This window comes from Lepisma saccharinum, chromosome 14, assembly GCF_977018435.1.
Source record: "Lepisma saccharinum chromosome 14, izLepSacc3.1, whole genome shotgun sequence".
In the NCBI taxonomy this organism is placed as follows: domain Eukaryota; kingdom Metazoa; phylum Arthropoda; class Insecta; order Zygentoma; family Lepismatidae; genus Lepisma; species Lepisma saccharinum.
In genome coordinates, this window is record NC_139242.1 from 41,888,247 (window position 1) to 41,899,606 (window position 11,360).

Genomic DNA, 11,360 nt, shown 5'->3' on the forward strand with positions numbered 1-11,360 from the left:
TGAGGGCGGTGGAGGGCGAGGGCGAGAGCGATATCGGAGGGTGAGGGCGGTGGAGGGCGAGAGCAACTGCGATCTCGGAGGGTGAGGGCGGTGGAGGGCGAGGGCGACTGCGATCTCGGAGGGTGAGGGCGGTGGAGGGCGAGGGCGATTGCGATATTGGAGGGTGAGGGCGGTGGAGGGCGAGGGCGATTGCGATATTGGAGGGTGAGGGCGAGGGCGACTGCGATCTCGGAGGGTGAGGGCGGTGGAGGGCGAGGGCGATTGCGATATTGGAGGGTGAGGGCGGTGGAGGGCGAGGGCGATGTGCGATCTCGGAGGGTGAGGGCGGTGGAGGGCGAGGGCGAGAGCGATCTCGGAGGGTGAGGGTGAGGGGAGGTTGACTCAAAATGAACACCTCTGTGTCAGAGCAAGCGTTTGCTGTGTTGGGTTGCATACGTACAGGATAGATTTTAAGCGCTTATAGCGCAGAAACTAAGCGCTATCGAGGTAAACTTTATAGGGAAAAGTTACTTGTTTTTATGATATCTACCAGCTCCCAAGCGTTGTTGAAAGAGTTTTGCGACACCCTGTATTTATTTAATTTGATTGGGTGGGCAATCGGGTGGGCACAGGAATTTTTGGGTGGGCGCTTGCCCACCCGTGCCCACGCCTGTCGCCGTCCCTGCCCTTGCATCACTACAGACAATGTTTGCCTACTGGTTATCTTAACCATTTTGCAAAATATTGTGTGAATTATATTATAGTTGAAATACATGTCCTGACACCTGACAAACAAATAGGAACCCGTTGATTGATCAATGACTTCTTGGATTACAGTGTCATCATTAATATTTCATATTAAGTTTCATAGAAAGAAATTGTTTTAATAGGGTGAAAATAATTTTATGGGTCGCCAAGACATTCTCTTTAACTTTTTTTTTTCCATATATAGCTCATTTGGCTCTAACGGCCCCATAGTTATAGTTCTGAACTTGGACTATAAGAACAGCAGACATTGCGAGCGAAGCGAACAAGAAAATTTTACGAAATGTATTTTTATTTGTATAAAATTTGAAATCTAGTGGGGGGCAATTGCCCCTCTGTGTCCCTTGCAAGTGCCCTTGGCCGTCTGGAAGAAAAATGCAAGGAACACGTGAAAACTAATTCCATCATGAGTATCCATTTGTCCTGCTATTCTTAGATTCTCCTAGTCTTGTTTTTTTACTTCAATGTTTGCTTCCCCTAGAATGGACTTCCGTCCGATGTCGAGGGGTTGGACAATGCCCCCTGCGGTTGCGGCACTGTTTATGAATGTCTCTCCACGAATTTCACGTCATCACTCATTGTTGCGATTAGCTAGAAGTGGCAGAAAAGCAACGATAAGTAACAAAAATCAAATATCCACTCCCTCTCTCTACCATATGAATCACACTTATTACCAAAAGGTACTGTCTGGCTGTCTTAGCTGAGACCATGGACGGAAGTGCGCATGCGCCAACTGGACGTGTTTATTGGCAAAATAGGGGTGACGGCACTTGGGTCAGGAAGTGGGTTCGGTGCAAATGGTCTGCTGTGGAAACAACAATGAAGTTTCAAACGTACTAACATCCGCCAAAATACGTAGAGATGTTTACGAATTATGTAAGATATAGAATGGAACAAATAGCCATCATATACTATATAAGCAAACAGAATATATCAGGAAAGTATTCATCACGTCACATTAGTAGATAAACTTGTTTGTAAAATTGTAAACCAGTAACTTTATTTTAGATCATTCAATTAAATTGATCTCCTTAGTAAATATTATAATTTGCACAAATGTAGACAGCAGTAATCAGAATAGTATTCACTCTTCCTAATAATAGTATGTGTTATACATAGTATATATAAAAAAGGTAAAGTGCTCCCCTGTGCTTAGCACCACGCCATGAAGGCGTATAGGGGGTGTGGGGGTAACGCCCCACACTTTCTTGATCCGGTCGTGAGTGGGGGTGATGTGATCAGCATCACGCCCCTGACCGCCTTTACCCCCCAGGGTTTTCCCCAAGGTACCCATGTTATTCGACGCTGGGTGGGCGCCGGGGCCGCTTCCATCGTTAGAAAAGTTCCCGGATTTGAACCGGCCGGGGATCGAACCCGGGACCTTGAGCATGGTAGTCAGACTGAGCCACCGCGGCTATAGTATATACATAGTATATATTATCTATAAATATAATAAAGAAAATGTAGTAACTGAATGCTTTGTGGCATTGCGATGGCGTTTTGTAGAATGTGCAACAGGCACCAAAACGACACAGTTTTCATTGTTCCACTTCGAAACTGTTTGTTACGAATTGTAAGAGACAAACACAACACGGCAAGCAGTAATAAACACAACAAGCATACCCATGCAAGCAGTGACGTGCACTGAGGAGTAGCTAGTCTAGCAGAGATAGATCAATCAATCTCACATCTCGAATTATATTCAAATCACAATATTTATTGTCTTGTTAAAGCCACCACAGCTCATACGCAACACCTTCTTTTCCACGCGCATCTCGTCCATCGGTGTTCTCCGCGGGCAAAGCAGGCTGGATACCCTAGCTCGCTCTTCTTCAGCCAGGCCAGTTTCCAGGTAGAAACGGCCGGCCCAAGGAAAAGGAAGATTTCTACCTCTACTTCCCTTGCCCCACGTCCCCCGCTGCAATGGTTGAAAGCCCAGGCTTTCAGGTCCCCCAGTCTATCTCCTATAGGACAGATAGGGGATTGGTTTCTCATAATTTTTTTGTAAATCCTCTAAAGAACGCAGGGTAAAATTTTCTGCAGTACTTATGTTCTCTGCATTTACACAACCTTTTACACGTTGTACAATATGTATGTATGTATAATATGGGATGTAGTTTTATTATTTATAAAATGGGAACGTGTTATGTGCAGACAATAATGTTATGCTTTCTTTCTTTTTTCTTTTTCAAATATGGAATATATAATGATTAAATTACAAATATGTGCTCAGGCTCTCTCTGACTCTCGTTTTAGTAGTGTTTTATTTAAATATACTAATATATTGGCCTGTAACAGTCATAAATACGGATGTATTTATTTGGGCAAGAGAACGCGTGTTCATATTGTTGTTGGTTTGGTTTATTTTACTTCGCTTTTCTGCCACATTTGGTTATCGCGAAAATGAGGATAGAGTGATGATATGATGAAATTGGTGAAGGGACCTCATATGAACAATCCAGGCCAGGATTCGAACCCGTGATGAGTGCGCATTCTTGTGCTATGTGTTGCAGTGAATAATGAAATAATTTGGAATGAAAAATGTATCTCAGAACTCAAAAAGTCAAATGAATATCATTGAAGAAACTACAAAAAAGTGTGTTGTGTTTTGTTACCTGTCACCAAATCAACCAAGCGTGGGGGAGTGGTTATCACAGCGCGCTACGACACCAGGCGTTCCGGGTTCGAACCCCGACCCGGGCATGGGCGTTCCCTGTGCTCGTCCCTTCATCAGTTTCATCGTATCATCTTCACAATTAACCAAATGTGACAAAAAAGCGACGCTAAGTGACAATAATGAAATCAAATCATTGATTGATTGCTCAAATTGGTTTATTTTACTTCGCTTTTCCGCCACCTTTGGTACAACAAAATAGATGAAGGAACACACACAAAGAACACAAATGGCCAATCCGAGATTCGAACCCAGGATCTCTGGCTTAGAGTCAAATCAAATAGTTTTTTATTTTCGAATGTGGGTGGGGGTTACGTGTACTTTTTTCTAGTACTCATTCATAATTTTGCAATCTTTTCCTGTTATTGACATTCTTCTTTTTTGAAGGAATACTGGCCCTAAAGGGAGGAGGGGTGTGACTCACACCAACCCCCCCCCCTTGAGCACGCCACTGACTGCTACCCCAAGTGTCGACGTCACCGCACGTCACTGCATGCAAGCAAACTGCCACAGGGTAGTTTGATGAGTGTTCTACCTGCTTCCCCTCTCGCGTTTCTAATCGCACTTTCCAGCTATAGTGCGCGTCAAATCTCCTGCATATGGCGATAGCCAATAGCAGCGCACTGCAGCGGTGCCATGTCGAAATCTCACACGGAAAAGAGACAGCGTGGTTGAGCGAAACGCCTTGTCACGGAGAGCACGGAACATTAGATAATATAACATATAATAAACTTATTGGAGAAAAGAACATACCTGATTATGCCAGAGGGACTGCATAATTGTTTCAATATTCTCAAGGTGGAAGTTGTACAGCCTTTGTAAGATATTTTGTCCCGTAAAGAGTAAGTTATCTTTTTGGCAGTAGAAAATTCGCCACAATCGTAAATTTCAAAGACGGTTCTACGGGTACGTTAATGTGCTTTCTAGGTGATTGAAACATTTGAGCAGGCCCCGATCCACATTGTTTTGCCCCCGAACATACGGTAGCTTGATTCACACCACACGCTAGAGCTGTTAGAGCCTGGCACTTCTTAAAGTCAATTTACTGCTCTCTTCTTCACTCGAACATTTTTTTTTTTAAAAAATTGTACACCTGAAAAATCACCTGTCGTGCCTGGCTTCGTACAACACTGTATTGTTCTCTTCTCTCGCTATCACTACCACTTGGTTTACTCAACGACATGCTGCACACACACACACACACACACTAAAAACGTGGGAAAAACGAACAGTGACGGTATCCTCTTCGTCAATTTCTCCTTCTACCATCACTGGGAACGAACCTGCCCTGTTCCCTTCGTTAATCGGAAAGTTTCGGAATGCAACAGGAACGAAGGGAGAACAAAAACGATACAATGCAAATACGTTTATAATAACATTGCTTCTACAGAGGGAACGGTATAAGCTACAATCACGCTTGTTTTTCGTACATACTCGCAAATTCATTATCTTTCCATCTGTTGAACTACTGACACTTGAAATAATATATTTATATCCGAGCGCCAGGTACACGATTTAGTAGCGAGGTGAAACAGGTTCTGAACTAGGCAACGCCGCACGTCTGTGATTCGCTGGTGCTGTTCAGCAGTTCAAGGCCATATGCAGGAGATTTGACGCGCACTCTAGTTTCGTTTCCCTTGGCTGGACTTGTAGACTTAAGTTTAAGCAGTTCCGAAGAGAGAGAGAGAGAAGAGAGAAGGAAGAGAGAGAGAAAGTTCATAGCAACACATCCAAGAAAGACATCCGCATAGGCGCCGACTCCATGGGGCTTAGGGGGGCTCTAGCCCCCCCCCCCAATGTTAATGATGTGGGGGCAGAGCCCCCCAAATAATTTTGCTTAAGAGGATCTAATGTATTATTTTTCTTCTCTTGTAAAGTTCTCTGAATTGTGCCACATGAACTTAACTTTAAATACACATTTGAAATGTTCTAGACCATTAACTTTGGGGGGGCTGAGACTGCTAAACCATCAACTTTGGGGAGGGGAGGCTATGACCTGAGACAGCAAAACACATGACTTATTACTATATACTAAGTATATAATTATTATTTACTATTATACATATATTAAAGAGACATAAGGGGCCTCCCCGATGGCGCAGTGGTAGCGTCCTCGCCTTGTAATCAAGGGGTCCCGGGTTCGATACCCGGTGGAGGTACAAAGTGGTTCGGATCCCACTTTAAACTGTAGGTCCAGTCCCGATTAGCCTTACTGTGCATAAAGTGGACTTAAACACCAAAACAATCAATCAATTAAAGAGACAATGAATTTAGCCAAGGACTTGTTAAAGACTGTTTGGGAATCCCCTAAAAGAATGCAAATATTTAGGAATATTATTGATGTGAATGAGAAGGCTTGCCATACTGGACTCACTTTGCCCTCGTCGGTGGACGTTGAGAGCCTCCAGTGTGCAACAGATCTTAAGGAACTATGAAAACCTTCTCAATTTTCTTGAGAAATTTTCCGAAGAAGATTCTACTGACGCAGCATTAATATGTGCTGGATACCTGGAGACAATGCTTCACTTCAAGACATTTTTCTTTCTCTCCCTCTACTGCCATGTGATGGGTCCAATAGAAGAGGTAAACTGTAAGATTCAGTCTCCACGCATTGGTGCTACAGAAGTGGAATCAAAACTAAAATACTTGATTGACATCTTTTAAGAAAAGCGCATGTGTTTTGAGCAGTTCTGGCTGAAATGCACAGAGGGCAAACCGAGCCTAGTGGATGAGCCAGAATTGCACCGGCAACGTCACGTCCCTAAGAGACTTGAAAATCCTGATCCAGCCAAACATCACAAGTTCTACACTCCAAAATTGTATTATAAATCAATATACACTGACGTATGTGACACAGCAAAATCATGTGTTAAACAAGGACATGAATCTACAGGACTACAAAAAATAACAGCCGTAGAGAAAGAATGCATCTCAACTGTGAACAGTTGTACAACAAACTTTCAGCAAACGTGAGAATTCTTTCGCCAAGATTTGGATGCCGATAGGCTCTTCTTATAGCAAACGCGGTATACACATGTCCATGGTTGGTGATATCGCCAAACAGAAGAAAGTGGTTCAAACTACCATGCGTGACATAAGGAAGTTTCTTTTGGAAGACAGCACCCTCCAGGAGTTTCTGCTTGAAGTTGCCAAATTCATGATGGTCCTCCGCGCTGTGCCACTGACGACAACCACAGCTGAAAGGTCATTCAGTGCTATTCGCCGACTAAAGACATATTTGAGATCTACAATGGGGCAGAAGAGACTAAGCAGCTTAGCGGTAGTCCACATACATCAAACTGTGCTTGATAATTTGGACCTGAGACCGCTCGTTAATGAGTTCATAAAAAAATAACCCACTGCGTTGAGCAACTTTTGCTTTATTTTTAAATCATGTTCATATGTTTTTGTTGTGTATGTCACTTTATATCTTAGTGTACATGCTATTTTTATATTATTGCAAAATTAAATTTATAAAATTAAATATTGTAGCAAGAACAAAAAAGTAAAACTATTTTCCTGCGATTTGTGTTAGCATTTATGTAAATAATTAAATAGAACTGTTAAATATTGTAAATATTCGTTATTTTATGGGTTCGTCAACACTAAGGTTATTTGCATCCCATTACATGTCTGTTGCGGACATTAAAACACACCCATGCCCTCGCCGGGACTCGAACCCGAGACCTCTGGATCAAAGCGAGTTGAGTCGACCACCAAACACGCTCGCCTACCGAGGCCGGCATAAAAATGTTAGGTTGGTCTCTTAATGTAAATACATACTTTTCAATAAAAATGTTAATTGTTATTAAAAAATCAAATGAACAGACACAAAAGACATAAAGAGACTTTGAAACATTTTCTAAACTTTTTCATGTTACATTTCATTTGCATGAGGAATATAATAGCTGCTTAAAAACTGCTATACGAAGACGTAATTTTTATTTTTAAGAAAGGGAGGGAGTGAGTCATTCATTAATTTATTTCAGTGATCAGAGCCCCCCCCACCCAATAGTTTTGACAAGTCGGCGCCCCTGGATATCCGAACACATTAGGCACCTTTAATAAATTACAAGACTACTCAAAATGTCAAAACTGTTCTAGATACTGAAAATTGCGAAATCATTTTCGAAGTCTGAATCTGGAAGGGAATCCCCCCACCAAAATCCTGATACGACGTTATACATACACCCTAATAAATCACAAAATCAATAAGTGTCTTTGTTATGTTGCTAGAGTAATACAGGATATAATTGGAAAGATCATCGAGAGAATTTCAGGTAGAAATGTGTTCTGTATTTTTCACAGGGGGGCAAAGCAGTCACTCAGGAAGGCAGTTGCCCCCCTGCCCCCTTCTAGCTACGGGCCTGGGTACCTTTGTTTCTCATGTCACCATGATATCACCATAGAATGATATCACTCACGAATTTCAAGTGATCCATTTTGTTTCTGATATTTTATAAGAAAATAAGCTCGGTGACGATCTGTAATTTTTCACAGGGGGGCAAAGCAGTCACTCAGGAAGCAGTTGCCCCCCTGCCCCCTTCTAGCTACGGGCCTGGGTACCTTTGTTTCTCATATCACCATGATATCACCATAGAATGATATCACTCACGAATTTCAAGTGATCCATTTTGTTTCTGATATTTTATAAGAAAATAAGCTGGAACCTCAAAAAAGATGCGGGTGGCAGTAGACTCGGTCTTTGTTTTATCGTGATTTCATCATGCTATATATGCAATTACGTCTGTAACACATACTGTGAAGTTGTAGCGATTACTTTCACAAAAATGTTTTAAGATTAGGTCCCTTAGCATTCTTCTAATAATAAACCTAAATGCTCTCGTAGTTAGGTTAAGTTCTATTAGCATTAAAATAATATCGCTAAATGCTTTCTAAAGAAAAAGGTTCTAAATTACCTGTACATTAATTCCCACTAATCATAAACTTGCATTTCTCTCGTCTTAATCTGTTCTTAAGATTTGTAACATCCTCTTAGCAGACGAATTACGTGGCAGCAGCAAATTTGATGCTTATTCTTAGTGCTGACACGTGCGTGGCAGCAGACTCGGCCTTATTTTAATGCTAATAGACGGTGTTAAAGGCGGAGCTACTGCGGAGCATGCGCACTCGTCTGGTCCCCCTCGAACATCCGGTTACGCTTATGGTGCTATGGGCGTTAATATGAAAGGGCAAAGTGGAGATTCTTTTACAAGGAAATAGGTTTCAGCTGTGTAGCATATGGTTGCACAGTTCGATCGGGAACAAATTTATTGAGTCAAGTATCACTTCGTAGGTTTCCGAAGGACGTAGAGAGACGAAACCTGTTGATACAAGCAGAACGAAGAAAGGATTGGTACCCGGAAAGGATTTTACGACTTGCATTTTGTTACAAGCATGTTGATCTTTTATCTGCGTATTGTGTTGTGGTGAAAAGCACGCCTCTTAGTGAGGTTTCAAACCGAAGCGACACGCGACAGCAGTGGTTCGTACCGAAGTGACAAGCGACACAGGCCCATTTATTCTATAAATAAGCATTTACCGCTCATGGGAAATCAAGTCTCAGGCGGCACAATACACGCCATTGGGAATCTGAGCGACACGTTCAGTTTGTCGTGTCGCTTCGGTTCGAAAAATTTCATTGATCACTGAGGATTCATTTTATTTTAAGTGGCACGGAGATTACACACCAAAGCGACAAGCAACAGCCACTTTACTCTAAAGGAAACAATTCACCTTGCATACGAGTACAACAGAGCGAGGCGACACGATGTATGGTGCTGAGAAAGCAACGGTCCAGTCCAAGCGACACGTGCATTTTCTCGTGGTGAATTGGTTCGAAAGGAAGCTTCCAGACTGCAGCGATACGTGTCTCTTGGAAACCAACATTAAAAAATAAACACCACCTTCCGAACGACAAATTGCAGGTGTCGCTTGGACTGGGCCGTTTTATCATTGTGTTGCCCCCGCCTTTTATTTTCGCAAGCGTGACTGTTGAATGATTTGCTTTAGATTGAATGCTTCTGTGCGAAATCCCGATATCGCTTGTCGCTTCAGTCTGAAAACTCCCTTGTTGCTTGAAGTAAATTCGTGCAAGTGAAAGTGGCATGCCATATCATAGGTTTTCCCTAAATCCCTCAGGCGGAAAGGCGACGTTGAAAGCACGTATATTTACTAGCATTTGTTATGTGCCATTACTTCTGCAGATTTGTTAGCAAAGATTCACTTAAGCATACTTTATAATATAATAATATCACTAGTTTTATAGAATTATCTTTCCCTCACTTTTCCATTTACAAAATAATTGAATATAAGGCTGTGTCCGAAAGCTGCAAGACCATACTTGAAGCGAGCATACTTCGAGAGCATACTCGCAGTGCGGTCTTGAAGCCTGGAAGCGGAAAGCTTTCGAACTGCACTTCGACTGCAGCGCCAACACAAGTGAGGAATGTAACAAAAGTTGCTTCGAAACTAAAATTATCAAACATCGACTGTATGTGCCACTCTTGTTTTCCGTGAACAACACACACATGACTCGGCGTGCAGTTTATATAACACAGCACGTTATTAATTATAGAAATATGAAAGAAATTTGCTCTTTCAAATTAATTTTCACACATTCCGCAACATGGTTTACGATCGCGGGAAAAGAAATTGTTTTCTCACTTCTCACTATAGAAGAAAGAAACCACGCATATATGAATAAAACCAATAAATAAAATTACATAGTATTTTAAAAACTTGTTTACTTACATTTCCACACAATGGAAGAACTACAACTACCAGCTGATTGACTTCAGACGTCCATTTTTTTAACAAATGAAAAGCAAGCACAGATCGCAAGTGTGCACCGCTCGTGTGCTGCGTCCTCTGGTCTTGTACACTCGTTTGCTTGGCGCTTTCGAACTGCACTAGGTGACGTCACTTCCGTCAAGACTGTACTTCAAGTATGTACTTTGTACCTTTTGGACACAGCCTCAGTATCTAAACGTTCGTCGTGCGTGTACATGAGATACGTACTTGTATGTACGTAGTGTGCTATACAACTGGCGGCCACAAAGACACGTCATATTTTAATAATCTGCTCTGCAGTTGATCATCCGACGGATTCTAGACGTCCACTCCTTCATAGTAGAACTGTAACAAGTACCTTTCTTGACTATCGTCGCACAAGTGATGAAAACAAGCGCTCATTTCTTACTTCGTATGCCGGTGAATCTGCACTGGCAACAACGGGGACTAGCCTAAACCGGAAGTTCCGGGGGGACCGGGCAACACCTCACCAATGTTTATGTTTACATTTTTAACAGGGTCTATAGAACTTAACCTAACTACGAGAGCATTTAGGTTTATTATTAGAAGAATGCTAAGGGACCTAATCTTAAAACATTTTTGTGAAAGTAATCGCTACAACTTCACAGTATGTGTTACAGACGTAATTGCATACATAGCATGATGAAATCACGATAAAACAAAGACCGAGTCTACTGCCACCCGCATCTTTTTTGAGGTTCCAGCAGAAAAAGAACGTGGCAGCAGACACTGCCTTAAAATAATATCGCTAAATGCTTTCTAAAGAAAAAGGTTCTAAATTACCTGTACATTAATTCCCACTAATCATAAACTTGCATTTCTCTCGTCTTAATCTGTTCTTAAGATTTGTAACATCCTCTTAGCAGACGAATTACGTGGCAGCAGCAAATTTGATGCTTATTCTTACTGCTGACACATGCGTGGCAGCAGACTCGGCCTTTTTGTTTACTCAGGAATAACTCCCGGGTTACTTTACCTTACCTTTATCCCTTTATCGTTGTGTTGGCACAGACGGGATCAGTGTTGCTATTATTTGAAAGAGGATATTTAGTACCTTCCAGCTTCGAATGATGTTAATTTCAATGGGAAAATGTTCAGATTAGTGGGGAATTCCATCTACTGTTTAATT